Below are 20354 nucleotides of genomic sequence, written 5' to 3' on the forward strand. Positions count from 1 at the left end.
TGAAGTCCCCTGGTATTTATACCTAGGGAAGACACAGACCTGCTGCAAAGTGAAAGTTTTAGACTCTAATTGCCTTTCTCAAGCTTCTAGGATTTCTCCTACAACAGGACAAATTCAGGTCATAGAGGGCGCTATTAAGACAGAGTTCCCATCTTCTGCCAGGTGTCTGGTATTTTCACTGTAAGGCAAAGATCCTGGGAACTAATTTACCCTGTTCCCTACACACCTAAGGTAAGATTTCTTCCAAGCGACTTTATCACTTAAGTTTCTTTGGCTACAAGCAACAAAAACCAATTCTAGCTAATTTAAGATTTAAAAGAAGGTATTGACTCGCATAGCTGAAAATTCCAGAGCTGGAATGGTTTCAGACAAACTTGATTAGGACCCCATCCTTAGGGGCTGCCTGATGGCTCTCGACACCCACAGCTGCTCACCTGAGGCAGCAGAGGAGATAGCCAGCTTCCTCAATAGCCCATACAAAGTTCTAGATGTGTAATCCTGGGTCTTATGTTAACCCACGCACTGAATCATGGGACTACAATCATATACTGATAGTCTAGGGTAGGGGATAGCAAATGTTTTCTGTCAAGAGCCAGAGAGTAAATATTTTTGACTTAGCAGGTCATATGGTCTCTGTCACAACCACTCAACTCTGCCCTTGTCCATGCATAAATGAAGGATCATGGCTGTGATACCATACAACTTTATTTACAGACACCAATATGAGAATTTTATATAATTTTCACATATCTGGAGATACTATTCTTCTTTTGATTTTTTTTTTTTTTTTTTGCAACCATTTAGTGATGTAAAAACAATTCTTTGCTCACAGGTTTTTATAAAACAGGCAGCATGCAGAACTTGGCCCATGGGCAGTAGTTTGCCAACTTCTGCTCCGGGGAACCCACTTCACTTGAAGCGTGCAGACTGAGAATGAAAAACTGGGTCCCTCTAAGCAAATTAGGGTAATGAGTGTTGAGCAACAAACACAATATATCTTCACCAGAGCACCATTATGTTTCACAATTTTAAGCCAGGAGAGCTTGAGAAGTTGTTGCCCAGTGAACTCTTAGAATTCATCCAAAAGCTGGAAGCGTAATGAATGGCCCACCTCCAGTTCCTCACTGCTGCTCCTAAACCCCTATCACTCACCACTAGAGTTGTCCAGGAAGCAGAGCCCATCTAATTGTCTATTTTCTGTGGCATCAGCAAAACAAATAAGTCGCCAATCAGGATAGCTCTGCACGTTCTGGATGTGGGCGACGTGGTCAGTGCCTGGTTCTGACACCAGTATATCATATGGTTTGGAGCTAATCCGCGTATCCTTTCATTTTATTCAACAAAGAGCTAGTTATTTATCTCCACCCATTGTTCTAGGCTCCGGGGATACACCAGAGAACAAAAGAGGAAAAATCCCTGCTCTCCTTGAGTTTATTGATTAATTAAAAGTAAATAGGGGAAAACAGAAAAATAAAGCAAGAAAAGGAGTTCGGGAATGTTGGGTGTCATTTTAAATAGGTGGCCAAGGAAAGCCTTACTGCAAAGACAACATTCAAGCAAAGAATTGAAGGAGAAGAACTTCCCAAATATCTGGGGGCAGAGTATTTTAAGTAACAAGACTAGCAAGTGCAAAGGCCCTGGAGCAGGAATATGACTGGCATTTAAGGAGGCAAGGATGGCGGGAGCAGAGTGAGTGAGGGGATAAGCAAGAGAAGATGAAGTCAGAGAAGTAGAAGGGGAGGGGCCACAAGTCACAGAGAGCCTTGGAGGCCACTGTACCAACTTTGATTTTTACTCTGAGTAGAGGTGGCATGGAAGGGTTTTGAGTAGAGAAGACATGATCTGACTCACTCTCTGAAGAGATCATTTTGAGTGCTGTGTTGAGAATAGAGTTATGGGGGGAAGGGTTGGAAGCAGGGAGACCAGCTAGGAGACTACTGTAATAACCTAAGTGCCCCACTCTCAAGGAGAGAATATTCCACCAGTTGAACTACAGATCTGTCTTCGAAATAATAAGCCTCCATGTGCAACCTATAATAGACTAAGGCGGGCTTCCCTGGTGGCGCAGTGGTTGAGAGTCCGCCTGCCGATGCAGGGGACACGGGTTCGTGCCCCGGTCCGTGAAGATCCCACATGCCGCGGAGCGGCTGGGCCCGTGAGCCATGGCCGCTGAGCCTGCACGTCCGGAGCCTGTGCTCCGCGACGGGAGAGGCCGCAACAGTGAGAGGCCCGCGTACCGCAAAAAAAAAAAAAAAAAAAAAAAAATAGACTAAGGCATAACATAGCTTTGAAGAACAGATGCAAGCACAGTTAGCCCAGATATCCACTACCCCAAGCTGGATCCCATGTGAGCAGACATTATCAGAGGAGCCCCACTGGACACCCCTGGCACTGCACACAAGGAGCTGAGAGAACAGTGCTAGAGAACCTGTTGTCTACTATTATCCTCAGCCTTTGCAAACCCACTCCTCTTTTCATTCTAGAATATGTCCACCTCACACTTTGGCTCGAATGTCTATGGCCAGTGTTGTGTACACTCACTCAAGTTCCTCACTGAGCTGTGTTTCTTACTGCTGGGACTGGGCAAGGTTAACCAACCGGAATCATATTTGTGTCAAGAGGTAGCAGAGATGCCACCACTCATCTCATTACAGATAAGTGTCCACTTTCTTACCCAGCATGCATATGCTGTCTTTGAGCTTAAGGACTCTGCACAAATACCCTGACACTAACCTTAGGCTATTTCCCTCACCTTGAAGAGCCCCTTACTCTATGAAAGGGAGGAAATAGCGCCACTGCCTCTACCATTTTCAAACCACGACACGACAACCAGTTCAGCAGCACCACCTTGGGGCTGCCATGGGAAGTGCATATCTAAGGGCCTGAATGTGAAAGTTTTTTACGTCCAAAACACCCCAAAACCAGATTTGTTATCTTAGTGTGAGAGGGTTTCAAGATGATCAAAGATGTCTGGTGAATCCTAAGACTCACAAGATAATGGCAGAAATTCATCCCCCATTTCCCCACAATATCTGCCCAAATAATAACTGCCTTTATCTAAAAGGGCAAAGGTTTGAATAATGCTTTACTTCCTCTGTGGCCTCATGGGCACTGAAGTTCACATTTACGGCTGACCAGCTGCTCATCTACCCTAACTCACTCTGACCCTAAGCCTGTGTTTTTAGAATAAGCTGCACAGTAGTATCACAGGGGGAGAGGGTAAAGAATTCCAATGGCCATGCTTCTCCCCAGGCAGTTAACTCAGAATTTCTGTGAGTGCGACCCAGGCATCACTGGGGATGATAACAATGTGCAGATAGTGTAGCTATCAAAACTAATGCTTCCATTCCTTAAGTGGGACCAAACTCACTCAAGAAAAATCCAATAAGAGAGTAAACTTTGTCCCTGAACACAATTCAACAGAAAACTGGTCCCAGGCAAGGTCAGTTCTCCCTGTGGGCTTGGGAGCTGTTAGCTACCAAAGCCCCCTTGGAGGTATGGAGACACTTCCCTCTGCCTTTGCTCTGTAACACTGCCGCGAAGGCAAAGCTGTTAATCCAGCATCCTCTGCCTGCATTTCTACCCCCTCCCCAAGAAAAAACTTGCTTCCATTTCTCCATCTGCTTCTTGACCAGCAGTCTCGCTGCCTTCACACTTGTAATTCCCTCTTCTCGGAATGCTCCCCTCTCTGCGCCTCATTTCACTCCACTCCCTTCTTCACCTGCCTAACTTCTGCTCAAGGCAATAAACCTTTCCCAATGATGACAGACGGTCTCCTATTTGCTCCAGAGCAGTCCCTGCTTCTTGCAATATAGTACTTAGCGCACTGTGTTGGGCTGCTTTTCATCAAGTCTAAGACACCATCAATTATGAGATACACTATGATTTTAAGGAATGCTAAGGAACCAAAACAGCTGTCAATAAAATTACGACAATGTTTTCTTATAGCTTAGAATTTTCATTTCGTACATATTGAAAGAATTCTTTTAGTGCAATTTTGAGATATATCAAATAGCCCGGGGTTTGTTAGTCTTTCTTATTTAACCAACTCATAGTCTCAGTTTTTCTTTAGTAGAATCACATGTCATAGAAAGTTAAGCAGTTGCTGTTCAAACTCAGCAGGAAGCTTCTGATATTGGCGTTTGACCCCTGAATGATAGTCCTGCATGATGAATGAATTGATCACATCAACTCCTTGTTTTGAAATTTATTCCATCTCTTCAAATGGATTAGGCAATTCTTCCTGCCTTTAGTTGAAGGGCTTGGCATGTAATACCAGTATTTCTCAGAATTTAATGTGCATATGAATCACCTGGGAATCTTCTTAAAATGCAGTTTCTGATTTTGTAAGTCTGGGATGCAGCCTGAGATTCTGCATTTTTCTTAAGTTCCCTGGTAATGCTGATGCTCTTGGTGAGGTAGCAAGCTGACGGGCAATTCTTTGCACGTATCTCAGTCACAACACCTTACACAACTAATTTAACTTGTATTTTCCATTTTTAGGATCCATCAAGCATTTCATTAATTTGCAAGGAAATAAGAAATGGGGATCATCGCTCCAATGATAATTACCTCACTGGTATCAAATAGACATCCACTGCACGGTTTCTAGCCTTTCTACACACACAATAACTTTTCGTTCTAATGCTGCATTATAATGTAATCTTTTAAAGCATTTTAAATGGCAATTAGCTCAGCTCATGCAGTATCAACAATGTACATATCAATGAAGGAAAGACAACGTGAACAGCTGTGACCAAGTTTTCTCTTGCCTCCTTTCCCCAACTATACTGTGAGCTACTTGAATGCAAGGACTAGGAAAACCTTTGTCCTAAGGCACAGAACTCAGTGCCAGGCAGGAGATAAGTGCATGAGGCATTCATGCAGTCCTAATACTCTCCTAGCAATGTTTGTCTGGGCTAAGAGTCAGTGATTCGTACTTATTTGTAACACACATATTTGAAATCTTGTCTGGCTGTGCCTACCCAGGGCTTACTGTGAGTAAACTGGGACAATTAATGTGCCTTGTGAGCTAAGACTAGCCCAGGGTGGTGGAGTAGATGGGAGTGGTATTTAAAAAGACTAACTGTTGGTGGAGTAGATGGGAATGGTGTTTAAAAAGACTGTGTGATTCTTTGAGATACTAGAACTATGATTTGCTTTTCTGTACATTATGACTGGTTCACTCTCGCTCTCCTGCCTAGCCTGTGTTTCATCTATCCTTTTTTTCTAGGTGATGGCTCAAGTCAAATAGAAATTCATATCCCTGTATTATTATTTACTTGGAGACTTTTAGTTCATGAGCATCTTGATGCAAGTATATGAGCTTTGCATATTCCAAAAGGAAATGAGGGAAGAATTTATGTTAAGCATATTACAAAAGCATTTCATGAAACAGTGTGTTCATTAACACAGAAGTTTGAAACATACATTAAACAAAAACTGCCAAGGAAATCATTAAAAAAATCCCAGTAAGTGAGGAATTTCATGATCTGAATTGTAACTCCCAAGCCAGGTTGCATAACAAGACAGCTATTCAAATAAGAAAAGCCCTTCACCCAAAGCAATCTCACTGAAATGGAAATGGCCATTTTATATTCCAAAATACGGAATTTAAATAGAGTCATTATATTTCCCAGCTGGAAAGGACCAGAGAAATCATCTTGTCTAAAGCCCTTTGTGTTCATAGGGTTGGGATCTTTACAGGTCTTTTCATCCTTACAATTCTAATTTTCTTTATAATTTTAACACTCTTTATTCATATGAAAACATGAGAGTGTTCAAACATTGATTCACAACAATAAAACTTTTCTTTTCATATACATTTAAATCACATTACTTTAAGTTAAATATTCCCCATTTAGAGAAGGGAACTGAAAAGATTGTTAGAGAGGGTTCTGCCTGTATCCCCAGCCTGGTATAATATAACACCTGTATAATATAACCCATTAAAAAATGCAACCAGTGACCCTAGCTAAGAAGATATACAGCCAATAACGTTATTATTCGAAAGTCCTAAGGCAAACATTATTTCTTCTAAGATCTGGGGAATGGGGAAACCAAAGAAAGATCTCATTTTTATATTACGGTTATATGCTTGTAAGGGTGGGGGGAAAATAGCCTCAAAAGTTAAGGTTACATTTCTCTAAAACATAATTTTAAGTGTCTTTTTTAATATTCATGTTTGCTATGAAGAAAATAGAGGTTTTTCCTAAAAGAACGTTTTGTTTTAAACCAATTTCTTTACAGGAATCTGACTGCTTGTCTAAAAATCCTCCCAAGAAGTAGTTAGATCTAGCAGCAACTTTCCATCACTGAGAGTAATTTTAGTATTTCTTTATTCAATCTTCCCCAAGCAAATATTTCTTGAGTTCAGGCTTCTGTTAGATCTCCGTTCTATCATTCTGGTATGTGCAAGAATCTGGAATGTCAACCCAGAGACTTTAAAAGGGTCTAATTTACAGTAAGGGAGCTTAGTTATTGAGGTCAGAAGGTGCATGGTTGTGTTTCCCTTTCTTTCCATGTTAGTCCCTCCTATGGATCTCCACACAATGGACAGCCCATGCAATGGCAACAGCTGGCTACAAACCTCCGTTAGGTGCCTTGCCCCTAACTAAACCCTGCTTCTCAGTTACTTACCTTCATGTATAGCTGGAGCAGACTGGCAGATCTGCCTACTGAATAGGCAGCAAGCCAGGAAACAAAATATTTTTCAATTCCTTTGCAGGGAGGACAAAAAGTAGAAAAATCACACTCCAAAAAAAAAATAAAAATGGAGCTTTGGTGACCTCTTGTGGGATAATTTATTAGTAGTCTATAATAAAACAGTTCCAGAATGGAATCTGAGACAAGTTTTCTCTGTAGCTCTAGTACACTGATGGGCCTGCTGAGACCCAGTGGGCCTGTTACAACCTAGAACTGCCTATACATACGTAAAATTATCAATAAAGTGTTAATAATTGCATTAGGTTATATGTTCAAGAGAGCTTATCTGTATATACACATCGGGGGTGATTTTTAAAAAGTATTAAATGTATTAAGACATCTTTGAAACTTCTATCCATAGGATAGGAAGGAAACTTCCAACCACCTATCAAATATTTGACATTCTTCTGCAAGAGATCCAGTCACATGGGAGTTTGGGAAGAGATTATGAATAAATTAAAGCTAAACTATCAGGCATAGTATAAGTGCTCAATAAATGAATTCATTAAAAAAATAAATAAAACAAATCAGCTTCATTACTTAATAGTTAACATTAATATCATTAGGTCTACAATGAAAATGACTTGGGATATCTTCTGGCTATATTCCTGATATATTTATGGTTGTTGGAAAGTAGAACATATTATCCATTGGTATCATATATGAGGACAGGATTCAAGGCTCAATGAACCAGGGTCCTAACCAGAAACATAATCACTATGGTAATTCTTCTGCCTTTTGTGATTAGCAAATACATGCAAAATTTGAAGAATAAGTCAAATTTGGTTTTTCAAATTTGCTTTATTAATTCCAATTAATATTTAACCTATTTGTTAACTTTATGAGGTTGGTTAAGTTAGAAAAACAATTACTGTTAAAGAAATTGGTTTTCAGAATTTCAAAATTCTGCTTTTCTTCTGAGTTTATTTTTCAGTTTCCTATTATTAAAGTATTTTTCTTGTTTTTCATACTTAGAGATTTTAATGTAATATAACCACATGCTAGGAGCAAGAAGCATTATTGTTATTTTGTAGTCCTATTCTACATATTCTGCATCACTTGTATAGATTTGCATGTGGTAATATGGTACCTGGTAAAAAATACAGAGAAATACATGGTAAATATTGACAGTATGAATTAATAATTTTATATTTTAAAAATATAACTGGATTTGCACTAAGAGAAATTTGTCTCAATTGGTCATTTTGGCAGAAAATATAGTTGCAGTGAAAAAAATGCATCTTGATTGTTTGGTAAGGGTTTTTTAAATAAGAGAATTTGTACCCATATAAAGAGTGGACAGGAGAACAAGTAAGCTTGCTAAAAACATCTACAAATAGTAAGTAAGAAAAATAACTCCCTGTTTAGTACTGTAGCATTAAAATGAAACATGTATATTATATCTCTTTTAGTACCTTTTGGTCCTTTCACTCGTCTTCATCACCTGTATGATAAATTACTTCATTCATAGAGACCATTGTCAGAAGCAAAAATAGATTTCTGTGGTTCATTGAAATTAGAGTTGGATAATATTGATTACATCATCTGATCCAATCCCTACTAAAGTAAATCAGTATTCCTTCTACATCAAGGGTATGACAATTTGCTATCTGATGATTCTGGACACCTCAAGTGTGACAATTGATGGAGAAGATTAAGTCATTGTCCTACACTTAGAAAAATATTAGAATATTACCTGAAAAGTAAAATAATTAAAAGTGAGTTAAATTAAAACATCAGGCAACCAGATCTAGGGTTGTGATGGCCTAAGCAGGGCCACTTGGACTTTTCTCACTGGCATTTCATCAGAATATCTCAATTTTCCATATACTCTGGAATATCACTTTTCAGAATTCTCTCTCGAGAGTGTTTCCTTAAGAATCAGATTTTTTTTGTAAATTCTTGATTGAGGAATCTAAAATATACCTAAAGTATATTAACAAGTTTTCCTCTGTTTATACTTAATTCTAAAGCTGTTTGTTTAAGAGATTGTGCCTTGAACACAAGCCATCAGAAACTACCCATAAAACAATATTTTCTATTTAAAAAAACTTATTTCAATCTTGGAAGTCAGGGTATGTTAATAATTTATAGCTAGATTTTATAATTAAGATGTAAGAAGAATAATTTAAGAAGTTAGTAATTGCTTTTCCTTTGCTTGGAGCACTTATCTTGGTTTACATAAGCATAATAATTTTTATATCCTAATATTAATATTCATAAACCATTTAAAATAATTTTAATTTTTAATGATCTAAACTTCCAAAATTAAAAAAATAATCAGCAGATTCCACCACCTAAATATAATTATCTTCATACTTGCATATTACCTTTTAGTTCTTATCCAAAGACTGTCCTCCTCCATAGTTGCAATGCTAGCATAGACACATCCCACTTACAATAATTTTTTATTTCCATATTTTCTACAGTCTTAAGTCTCACTGTAGAGACAAATAGTATTTTATCATGTAGCTATAACATCATTTATTAATCATTTGCTTTATGGTTATATAAGCTGCTTGTAATTTATTTTCTATTGAATACGAGGCTGCTATGAGCGTCTTGATTGTTTTTGGAGGGCTTTACTATTACCAATTGTTCATGCTATATCTCTTCTGAAATTGTTTAGGAGCTGTCAGTGTCATAGCAAAAAAAGGTGATGGCATACTCCAAAGGTTTTTACTCAAGAGAGTTTAATGAAAGGACTATTTACCAGCGTGTGGGCAGGATTAAGTGTACCAAAAAGAGAAGGTGAAGTACATGGAAGCCAGCAAAAGCGAGACACCATTACAAACCCATTAAAACTGAAGTGCAAAGATAGGGAGTCTGGTAAGAGGTGGAACTGTAGACAAAGGGATGCCCAAAGACAGCTATGGAACACAGCCATTACTAGAACTGTGGTGAAGGTGGGAAAGGAGGGATAAACACTGCTCCCTCTCTCTCCTTCTGCTTTCCCATCTCCTGCCTTGCCACCTACCAGATGAACTCAACTAGAACCCAGGAAGGTGGGGGGGGGGGGGGAAGAGAGGGTGCCTGGTGATGCAGCCTATAGAGGTCAGCTTCCTGGGTCACAGAGAATGTATCTGCATGAGGAGGTGGGATGATAGACAGAAAACACTAGTACAGAAGGCCTATATTTTATTAATTCAAAAATTGAATCAGAACAATATCTACATATTTAAAATTTCAAAAGTTTCTCAGCACCTTCTGCCCCCTTTTCTGCTTTATTTTACTCCATAGCACTTGTCATGCTTTAACATATTTTATAATGTATTACTTTTTTTTTCTAACTCTCTCATAAGAAAGTAAGCTCTTTGAAGGCAGAATTTTGTTTTTTCTCCGCTGCTGTGACCTTAATATGCATTTGAATGAATGAGTATATTAAGGATGCCTAGTGAACCAAAGAAGAAATCTTCATATAGGATTCTTTAAAAATATAGATAACTGTAAAGGTAAGAGACTCACTCTGAATTTTAAAAGTTATAATATGGTTTTTTCAAAGTAAAGCCCTTGTATTTAAGCCCTTTTCAAATATTCTATAATATTCACAATAAATAAATGCACTCAAATTTAACATAACATGTAAAAATATTTCTAACAATGCATATTTACTAATATGCATTAGTAAAACGAACAGAGTGCTTTCGTATTTAAAACTAATGCCATTAATATAATGTAGTGCCAAAAATAATTAACATTAAAATAAATAAATGCTTTATGCGAGTTGATTGTCCTATAGAATGGTATATCTCTGAACTGAAAATTAAGACACATGAATCACATTTTTAATGCTATTGCTTTTCTGTGTAAGCTTAGATCTTGTTTACCTGTGTTCTTCATTTAAGGTTAAAGTTTTGAGAGACTAATGGTCCCAGCGTAAAGCAGATGTTTAATGCATATCCAGTCCCTAATATGTGCCAAACACTGTAGCAGAAGCATCACATACAAATTGTGGCAGACTGATATTAACCAATGTGTTTCCCATTTCACCCTCACCTCCACCTCACCCCCAGATACTAGAATTTAAGCTCCATAAAAACGGAGACCTTATCTTTCTTGTTCACCATTGTATCGCCAGCTGCTTCCGTAGCACATGTCACACGGTAGGTGCTCAATAACTGTTTGTTTGATGAAAGTTTGCACTCCTTGGCAGCAAAACTATATCAGGGAATTTATAGGCTATTTTGTTTATATCAGAATAGCAAATGACTTTCTGATTAAATCAATAATAATATAGTCAGTCTAATATATTGGACAAAGTGAGAGAGTGGAATGGACATATATACACTACCAAACATAATATAGATAGCTAGTGGGAAGCAGCCGCATAGCACAGGGAGATCAGCTCGGTGCTTTGTGACCACCTAGAGGGGTGGGATAAGGAGGGTGGGAGGGAGGGAGTTGCAAGAGGGAAGAGATATGGGGACATATGTATATGTATAACTGATTCACTTTGTATAACAAAGCAGAAACTAACACACGATTGTAAAGCAATTATACTCTAATAAAGATGTTAAAAAAATAAAATAAAATAAAATACATTAGGCAATAACCGAATGAGCCAATCACATTGGTGACCCCGTTTAACCCTTAAAAAGTAAAAAAATAATAACTATTACTATATATGAGTATTATTCTCACTACATTTTTATTGACATTCCTTCTACCAAACATGTGTAGATCCCTACTGTGCCCAAGGCAAGTGATGAACATAAAGGTTTAACAGAAGATGGTCTTTCCCTTCAATGAGCTTATGAGTTAACAAAGATGAGACATACTTGTATAAGAGAGACACAAGCAAGATGCTATTGGAACAGAGGAAGCTGAGTGAGATTGCCCAGCTCAGGATCCCCAGCTGTTTGTCCTCAGGCGTTGTGCTACTCCTCTTTGCAGCAACAGCTTCAGCAACATTAGAATGAGGATAACAATAGCACATACCTCATAGGGCTCTTGTGCAAATTAAATGAAATAAGGTATGTAATGTGCTTTTTAGCAAAATAGCAAACATATAGGGAGGACTCACTAAATGCCAATTGTTAGTGCTTCAGTTCCTATCAAAGTATTCTTTGACTTAATTAACTTTTATGAAGTTTATTTTATGTAAAGTCGATAAAACATTTGCTGGTATTACTTCTGATAATTGATAATTACAATCCATTCTTATTTAACGAATTAGTTTGATTGGACCAAATGTAACCTGCATCTGAACTTCACGGCATGCCTCAACAAAGAAGAAAATTATTACTCATTAATTAACATTATTGAGTAAAAAGTGATTATGTGGGAATGGGTAGCTTTCTCAAGTAACTTCTCATCCACTGAATTATGGGGAAAGCAAGGCTTTTATTAAAAATGGAGAATTGTTCATAAAACTAGGAACTTTTGCTAATCTGTGGAAATTATCTTTAACCATGAGAGTTTAGCTCATTAATCTGCATAAACGTCTATTTTGTAATACTATATTCCACTTACTTGCTTCTGGCACTATTCAAGACCAAATGCCTTCCTCTGCAAGGTAACTATGCTTCAATCTATAAAATATTGTCTTTAACCATAAATGTCTAGGTCAGAAAGCCTTATAGAGCAAAATACTGTAGGAAATATGTTGGAATAGTGTAAGAATTATATACAACTTGGATCATTTATTAGTACTTGAGCAAGATTTTTTTCCTGGGAAGTAACAGTCATGTAGGTTTTTATGTTCACAGATATAACATTTCAAGTACAAAATCAAAAGTTTGATATTTCTAATTCAGGTATTGTCACATAGATATGTAAAATCATTAAAGAGACTTACCTGGTGCATCCCATATTTCAATCTGTTTTCCACTAATAAATATTTGAGAAACAAAACCCAAAAAGTCCTAATTATTCGAGCAATTAAATTCAACATTAGAGGCTTTCTGAAAGAAGTCTGATAGTAACACAATTAGCCTGTTTTTCATCCTATACACACATGAAAATTTTGTCTCTCCATTTACCTTTATTACAGCAAGAGTATTACAAAATGTAAATATGTGTTAAAACTGCTAAAACTCTGGAACGACATTTTTAATCTAAAAAGTCAGAGCTGATTTATTTGACATCATTTGACAGAAATGGTACATCAAAAAGAAGTAAAATATTATGAGATTTTTGTTGCAAGTAGGGCTCACGTATACTTTCAAAGGAAAAGAATAGGAAAAGCGAGCATCTTTAAATGTCTTCAAGATTAATGGTAAGATACTCTGAATTGACCTCGTCACAAAATAGCAGAGGAATGTGTAACTGAATTACAGTCTTCACATACATATGCTATGGTTTTTAGAGACAGTTTTCACTTCAGCTATTTATTCAGATAGTAATATACTCCTGAAATAAATGTTTTATTTCATCATCAGATTTAAGCACACAGCTGTAGCATGTTGAATTTTTAAGAAGCAAAGTCAGTCCAGTTTCATGAGTTTGGGCTTCTCATTCCATATTTGAACTTATTTTTCCTGGGAAGGAAAAATAGTTCTAGCAGTACCTGGTATGGTGCCATAAACATAGTGGAGAATTAATAAATATTTATCACTGTTGAAGTTAGAAGAAACACTGATCTGCACTCTGCACGATTATGTTGGAATAGGACCATATTGCTTGCACAAAAGTATAAACAGTTGGTGCAGCATCTGAGTCTCAGACAATTTTTTTTAAATCATTATTTTGCAGGAGGCCTAATCTGCTGCAGAAAGGATAAAACGTTACTGATAACTATAATTAAGATGCATTAAGATACAAAGAACTGTTTAGAAAAGCAGACTCTACAGAATGCTGAGAATTCTTACTCTTTTGTGTTGTGAGCTGATTGGCCTTAGCAGCAGATCCAGAAGAGAACCTCAGCTGTAGACCTGTAGGAGAGAGGGAAGTAAGCCAAGACTGTGGGGACAGGGCCGGCCTGATGGATAGAAATCCCCCAATTTCAGCTTCTAAGGGGACCCACCAAACTTCAGTCCAGTCCAGCTTAATGTTGATAGTCATCATCTCAGATGTGTCAGGTGGGAGCATGGCACCAGAAATTAGTTATGTGGGAAATGTTCTTATCTGATGGATGACAGTTTTCTTTGTGGAGTGGAAGGGGATGTCTGGGTCATAAGAGGGCCTCAGTCAGTGGGCTGCAGAGAGGAGAACATTGGGATATGATCCAGATCCCCCAGAGAGAAGGGGCTGGCAAGACTAGTGAGGTTCCTAGGCCCAGGCAATTTGGCTGGGGTTCAGGGCTGTAATCCATTAGCAGCAAAAAATGAAGTGCAAATGCAGAACAGAGGCAAGAGTCTAGGTACACAGTAGGGCTGGAGTCAGGACCAAGGAGCTCAATATTGGTGGCCACAGAGATGTTTACACAGGCTCACTCAACAGCAGGCTTAGGGCAATAGATGAGCTCCAGACACTGTTTACTGACAGGAATGGAACTCCTGACATCCTGCCAAGCTTGAGTCTCATTTGAGTAACAACTTGATGGTGTTGTGTCTATAGGTTGATTTCATGCAGTAGCTCCTTGTTGGGCATAGCCATGCAAGGGCTGTCATTAATTTTTTTATTTTGGAATAAACTTAAATAAATCCAAAGCTATAATAAAATTGGCAACTCACTTATATACTAGAATGTCAGCTCCACAAAAGGTACCTTTGTCTTTTTGTTCACTAAAGTATGCCATGTGCCTAGATGGAACGTGGTTAGCAATCAACAGGTATTTGTCAAGTTAAAGAATAAATTAGACAAACATTAAGTGCCACACAAATGACATGAAAGCATGCCCTGAAGGCGACACTTACCTCCTATAGCCAGCCACAGGGCTGAAATTGCTGAAAATCACACTCAGAATTCCATTCTACAACTGGCTGAATTACGATGCAAGCTAAACTCCCAGCCTTGCAGGGTGTCTAATGTTAAAGTGGGGGCATTGACAAATCAAAACTACAATGAGATATCATCTCACACCAGTCAGAATGGCCATCATCAAAAAATCTAGAAACAATAAATGCTGGAGAGGGTGTGGAGAAAAGGGAACACTCTTGCACTGCTGGTGGGAATGTGAATTGGTTCAGCCACTATGGAGAACAGTGTGGAGGTTCCTTAAAAAACTACAAATAGAACTACCATATGACCCAGCAATCCCACTACTGGGCATATACCCTGAGAAAACCAAAATTCAAAAAGAGTCATGTACCAAAATGTTCATTGCAGCTCTATTTACAATAGCCCGGAGATGGAAACAACCTAAGTGCCCATCATCGGATGAATGGATAAAGAAGATGTGGCACATATATACAATGGAATATTACCAGCCATAAAAAGAAACGAAATTGAGCTATTTGTAATGAGGTGGATAGACCTAGAGTCTGTCATACAGACTGAAGTAAGTCAGAAAGAAAAAGACAAATACCGTATGCTAACACATATATATGGAATTTAAGAAAAAAAATGTCATGAAGAACCTAGGGGTAAAGCAGGAATAAAGACGCAGACCTCCTAGAGAATGGACTTGAGGTTATGGGGAGGGGGAAGGGTGAGCTGTGACAGGGCGAGAGAGAGTCATGGGCATATACACACTAACAAACGTAGTAAGGTAGATAGCTAGTGGGAAGCAGCCGCATGGCACAGGGATATTGGCTCGGTGCTTTGTGACAGCCTGGAGGGGTGGGATAGGGAGGGTGGGAGGGAGGGAGACCCAAGAGGGAAGACATATGGGAACATATGTTTATGTATGACTGATTCATTTTGTTATAAAGCAGAAACTAACACACCATTGTAAAGCAATTATACCCCAATAAAGATGTTAAAAAAATAAATAAATAAAAATTAAAAAAAAAAAAAGTGGGGGCATTGATTGGGAAGGGATGTGATCCTAAAAGTTGCAATGAGGATATGTGGGAAGACTCTGATGATGTTGGGGACACTGTGCTCCAAAATTCTGATGAGTCTTCTTTGCCAGTGGGAGCAACCTCTCCATTCCCAATGAATGGGAGAGAGGAACATATGCATAGGCCCAAAGAAGAGCAAACAGGAATCATTCTAGAAACTGAAAGTATTACCACTATATTCCCAGCACTGGAACAGTGCCTGATAAACACTGAATGCTCAATCAATATTTGCTAAGCCGATGAATGAATGAATGAATGAATGAATGAAGTAGTTGCACTCAGTTGACACATCAAGTATAGGGAAGGAGAGTGGTAAGATATGATGTTGGAAAGGCACACAGGTGTCAGCTCATGAAGAGTCTTCCTAATGTGTCAAGGTAAAGATTTCAAAATGTCTTCTGAAAGATACGGGAAATTTTTAAAATCTAAGCATGATGCCGTGATCAGAGTTGCTGACAGTTATGCACAGAATAGATTTAGAGGCACAACTGAAGGCAAGGAGTCTAGTAACAAGGGCATCACAGTAATCCAGAAATAATGAGGGTTTGAGAAAAGAAAGCAGAAATGGGGAAATAATACAGATCAATGAATTATGGAGATATTTAGGAAGTACTATGAACAAGACTTGGGAAAAATCTTTTGGGTGTGGGTCCTTGGTGAGAGACGGACACCATTTACTTTCAAAAATCTTAGGAATTTTATTGGCCATTTTGTGTCCACAATACAGTGTGAATTAGTCAGTTGTCCTAGTTGAGACTGTCTCCGAAATGGAAACTTTCACAAGGTTATTATAATCCCCAATCGTACCATGTCTTCTCTGGTTTCCTACCAGTGGCAAGTCCTTCCATTTCCATGGTAACCCACATAATCAAGGCAAAAGAAAGAAAAGTTTCTGGAGTTTATATTTTCGGGGATCTTCCTTCATTCTTTGGTCCTTAACACCAAATTTAACTTATTCTGAAGAAATAACATGTTAACTAAATATTACCAATGGGGAAAAATTTTTTTCTGTACCTTTTCCAATCTATATTCTTCTTCAAAGGAAGCTGTAGTTGGACCCAAACAGAGATACTTACAGACCTTAATAATGTCCCTAAGAATGGCAGGCTGGGATATACAAAAGCAACAGGAAGGGAGGATGGACACCCAACATTATGCCACCTTGAAGTGATGATCTCTGATAGCAAAGACAACTGGGGAAGGGAAAAATTAAAAGTTTTATTCTCTCCCAAGTTCACTTCAGTTGTTCTGCTCCAGTATTAGATCTTATGATCAATATCAGCCCTCTATAGCCAATTTCAGAAATCTGCAAACTTAATTTATTGATACTCCTACATAGGGCTATTGATCAATAAGTTCAGGATGGGGCCAGGAGACAACGATTTTTTAACTGACATAATATGAGCTAGAAAAAAGTATCATCATTACTTTATTCATATAAATTACTGACTTTTCTCACAAATAGGTTCGCATTAAAATGAACGGGGAAGGAGGAAGAATAAAAACTCTTCAACCTTAGTCCCAAGGCTAATCTTATATATGTTAACAGTTTCAATCCCATTTATTAAAAATTCATGTTAAGTGAGGTTGAAACAACGGGGGTATAAGGCATCAGGTGGCATCATCAAGCAGATGTAGGCCACATCCATTAAAAGCAGACAGGTCTGTCCAGCAGTAAACTGGACCACGCACATGGCATTTCTTCCATATGCCCTATTTCCTATTGCCTTATCTTTCTTGCTGATTCCTATTATTTGGATCTCATTTTGGGTTTCTAGTGTTTTTTCTTTTTGACTCTTGGCATACCTCAATAACAGAATAATTGCCTCTGAATCTACCACACAGCCACTTTCTCCTTACATTAAATTTGAGGGAACCAGCAGATTGCCAGGATAGACTGCTGTGTGCCCAGGTCTGGTGTTGCTATGGTCTGTGCAGTACACGACGTTAGGATCCATGAGTGAGCCATGGAAAATACATCAAAACTTGGCATACGATCTAAAACTGGATGTAGTGATGGTTACACAATGCATAAATTTATTAAAAACCATTGAACCATACACTTAGAAGGGGTGAATCTTATGATTCATAAATTATACCTCAGTAAAGCTTAGAAGAAAAAGTTTGGCCAGATAATAGAAGTTAGGTGGGACAAGATTGGACTGATACTGAATTCATCTGAAGAATAAGTCAATTTAGGGGGGTCTATCATCATGACAAGAGCTGACCACACAGAAATCTAGCTCATTGGAGCAAAGCATGGGATGTGTTAGTTACATCAGTTCCCAGTCATGGGAAGATTGGGAAACTATTAAAAACTCAATTATTTTTGGTGTTGCTCATTCAGTATAGTTGAAATTGGGATTCCAACACTAGGTCCCAGTTGCTGGGAAGAACATTGCAACAAGAATTTGCATCTGTCAGTTTGAGGGATGTAAACCAACTCCGTCTAGTTTAAGGACACAAAAAAATGATTTATTGCAAAGGTATGAAGTCACTCATAGAATGGAATAAAAAGCTGAACAGGGCTTCCCTGGTGGCGCAGTGGTTGAGAGTCCGCCTGCCAATGCAGGGGATGTGGGTTCGTGCCCCAGTTTGGGAAGATCCCACATGCCGCGGAGCGGCTGGGCCCGCCGCGGAGCACAGGCTCCGGACGCGCAGGCTCAGCGGCCATGGCTCACGGGCCCAGCCGCTCCGCGGCAGGAGAGGCCACAACAGTGAGAGGCCCGCATACCGCAAAAAAAAAAAAAAAAAAAAAAGCTGAACAATCAAGCACTGGGTAGAACACTACAGGAACCAGGACAATTCCAATAATCCAGTAGTCAGAATTAATGAATTGTCTCTTTGGAGAGCAGCCATCAGACTAATCATGAGCAACTGTGTTACTTTATTCAAGATTTAATTTCCAGAGAGAGATCTGACTGTCCTTGCTTATTTCAAGTGTCCATGTCTTGGCCTTAAAAGGGTGAGGTTCATTCATTGATATCTCCTCCAAGACCACATGCAATGAGAGAGGCATTATTTTCCATATGAAAATCAATGTATTTTCACCAAAACAAGAAGGAAGAGGTGCTGGGCAGAAAACACACACACAAACACAAACACACGCACGCGCGTGTCCACTATGCTAAGATTTATCAACGCATGAAATTAGAAGTCTCTTTTCTAGATAGTCTGACAATTAAAGGCAGGGCTTTTGCAACTAGTATGAGATTAGAAAAATTGCTGTAGTTTCTCAGAAAAGAGGCTAGAAACAACACAACAGGGACTCAATTCTGTAAGAGTACTGGAGTTACTACAAGAAAAACTAGAGATTGGGGATAAAGCAGTTTAGCTTTATCAACAGGCTGAACAAGGGTCACAAGAGGAAGATTCAGATGTAGGAGAAAAGAGAAAGGAGTAGCTTTCTCCCAAGAGAAAAGAAAGGAGTAGCTACGACTCAGAGAGCAAAGACAGAAGGTGGTGATCGTTCCGGGGCAGCAAGAGCGCTCAGCTCACATTAGACCAGTAGTCAGCCTGGAGCCCCCTCATCTGTCCTCCCCTGTTACTCCCAGCCATGGCCTCAGTGGCTTTCACTCAGTGTAATCAAGCCTTTCTTTGTTAGAATTAGCTCAGTAATTAGGGATCAGCATTTATTAGTAAATACAGATGTGTTTTTTCCAAGATATTTTCAATGTGTTCAAGAAATTAAAGTTCTTGAATTTCTAAGAAGTACAGATTAAAATAAAAACTAGTGGGAAGGAGGTTTTGAGTTTTGTGAATTTTTACAGTCTTTGACGTTTTCTGAGTGATATGGAGAGAACGAAATTCAGTCAAGATAGAATTAGTGCCTGTTGTCTATAGAGCACTGTGATAGATACTGGAAATAGAAAGATGAACAGCCATCATCATTACCCTCAAGGTACTTGTTATAGACTGAATGTCTGTGTCCCCCTCCAAAATTCATGTGTTAAATCCTAATGCCCAAGGTGACAGTATTTGGAGGTTGGGCCTTTGAGAGGTGATTAGATCATGAGGGTGGAGCAGTGATGAACGGGTTAGTGCCCTTTTTATGGAGGCTCCAGAGAGCTCCCTTGCCCCCTCTGTCATGTGTGGACACAACAGGAAGATGGCAACGAGGAAATGGAACCTCACCAGACCATCAAATCTGCCAGCACCTTGATCTTGGACTTTCCAGCCTCCAAAATTGTGAAACATAAATTTCCTTGTTTATAAACTGCTCAGTCTCTGGGTATTTTTGTTATAGCATCCCAAACAGACTAATAAGACAGTACTTATACAGTAAGGGTAGAGAAATACCAGCACTCATTGTATATATAAATGTAATGTGGTATGAGTGCTCAAAGGCATTAGAGCATAGAATAAATACTCAAGTCTGCTCTGAGGAATTGGAGACCATGTCAAAGAAGAGGTGACAGGGAGATGTGAAAGAGAAACAGGACTTTTTTTAATTGAGGTAAAATTGACATATAACATTATATTCGTTTTAGGTGATAATGATTTGATATTTGTATACATATACATATTACATATATATTATACATATGCACATATACATATATATAAACACATTTGATATATAATGATTAGATATTTATATATGCGAAATGATCACCACAATGTCTAGTTAACGTCTGTTACCATACGTAGTTACAAGAAAAAAAATTTTTTTCTTGTGATGAAGGCTTTTTAAGATCTACTCTCCTATGGTCACCTAATCTATGACATATAAGGCAAGAATATACAATGGAGAAAAGACAGCCT

The 20354-nt window shown here is 38.5% G+C and overlaps 1 long non-coding RNA gene across 1 annotated transcript in view; it reads right to left on the reverse strand.

Moving 5' to 3' along the window:
• The window catches only part of LOC113605828 (uncharacterized), a 101227-nt gene that overhangs the window by 65139 nt on the left and 15734 nt on the right, over positions 1–20354 (reverse strand). Inside the window, exon 2 of the long non-coding RNA XR_003427373.1 lies at positions 13515–13577. This is a non-coding gene — a long non-coding RNA (uncharacterized LOC113605828). The remainder of the gene's footprint in view (positions 1–13514; positions 13578–20354) is intronic.

The sequence above is a fragment of the Aethalodelphis obliquidens genome, unplaced genomic scaffold (genome assembly GCF_003676395.1).
Source record: "Aethalodelphis obliquidens isolate GAN/ISIS:26980383/991018 unplaced genomic scaffold, ASM367639v1 scaffold3, whole genome shotgun sequence".
Taxonomy (NCBI): Eukaryota; Metazoa; Chordata; class Mammalia; order Artiodactyla; family Delphinidae; genus Aethalodelphis; species Aethalodelphis obliquidens.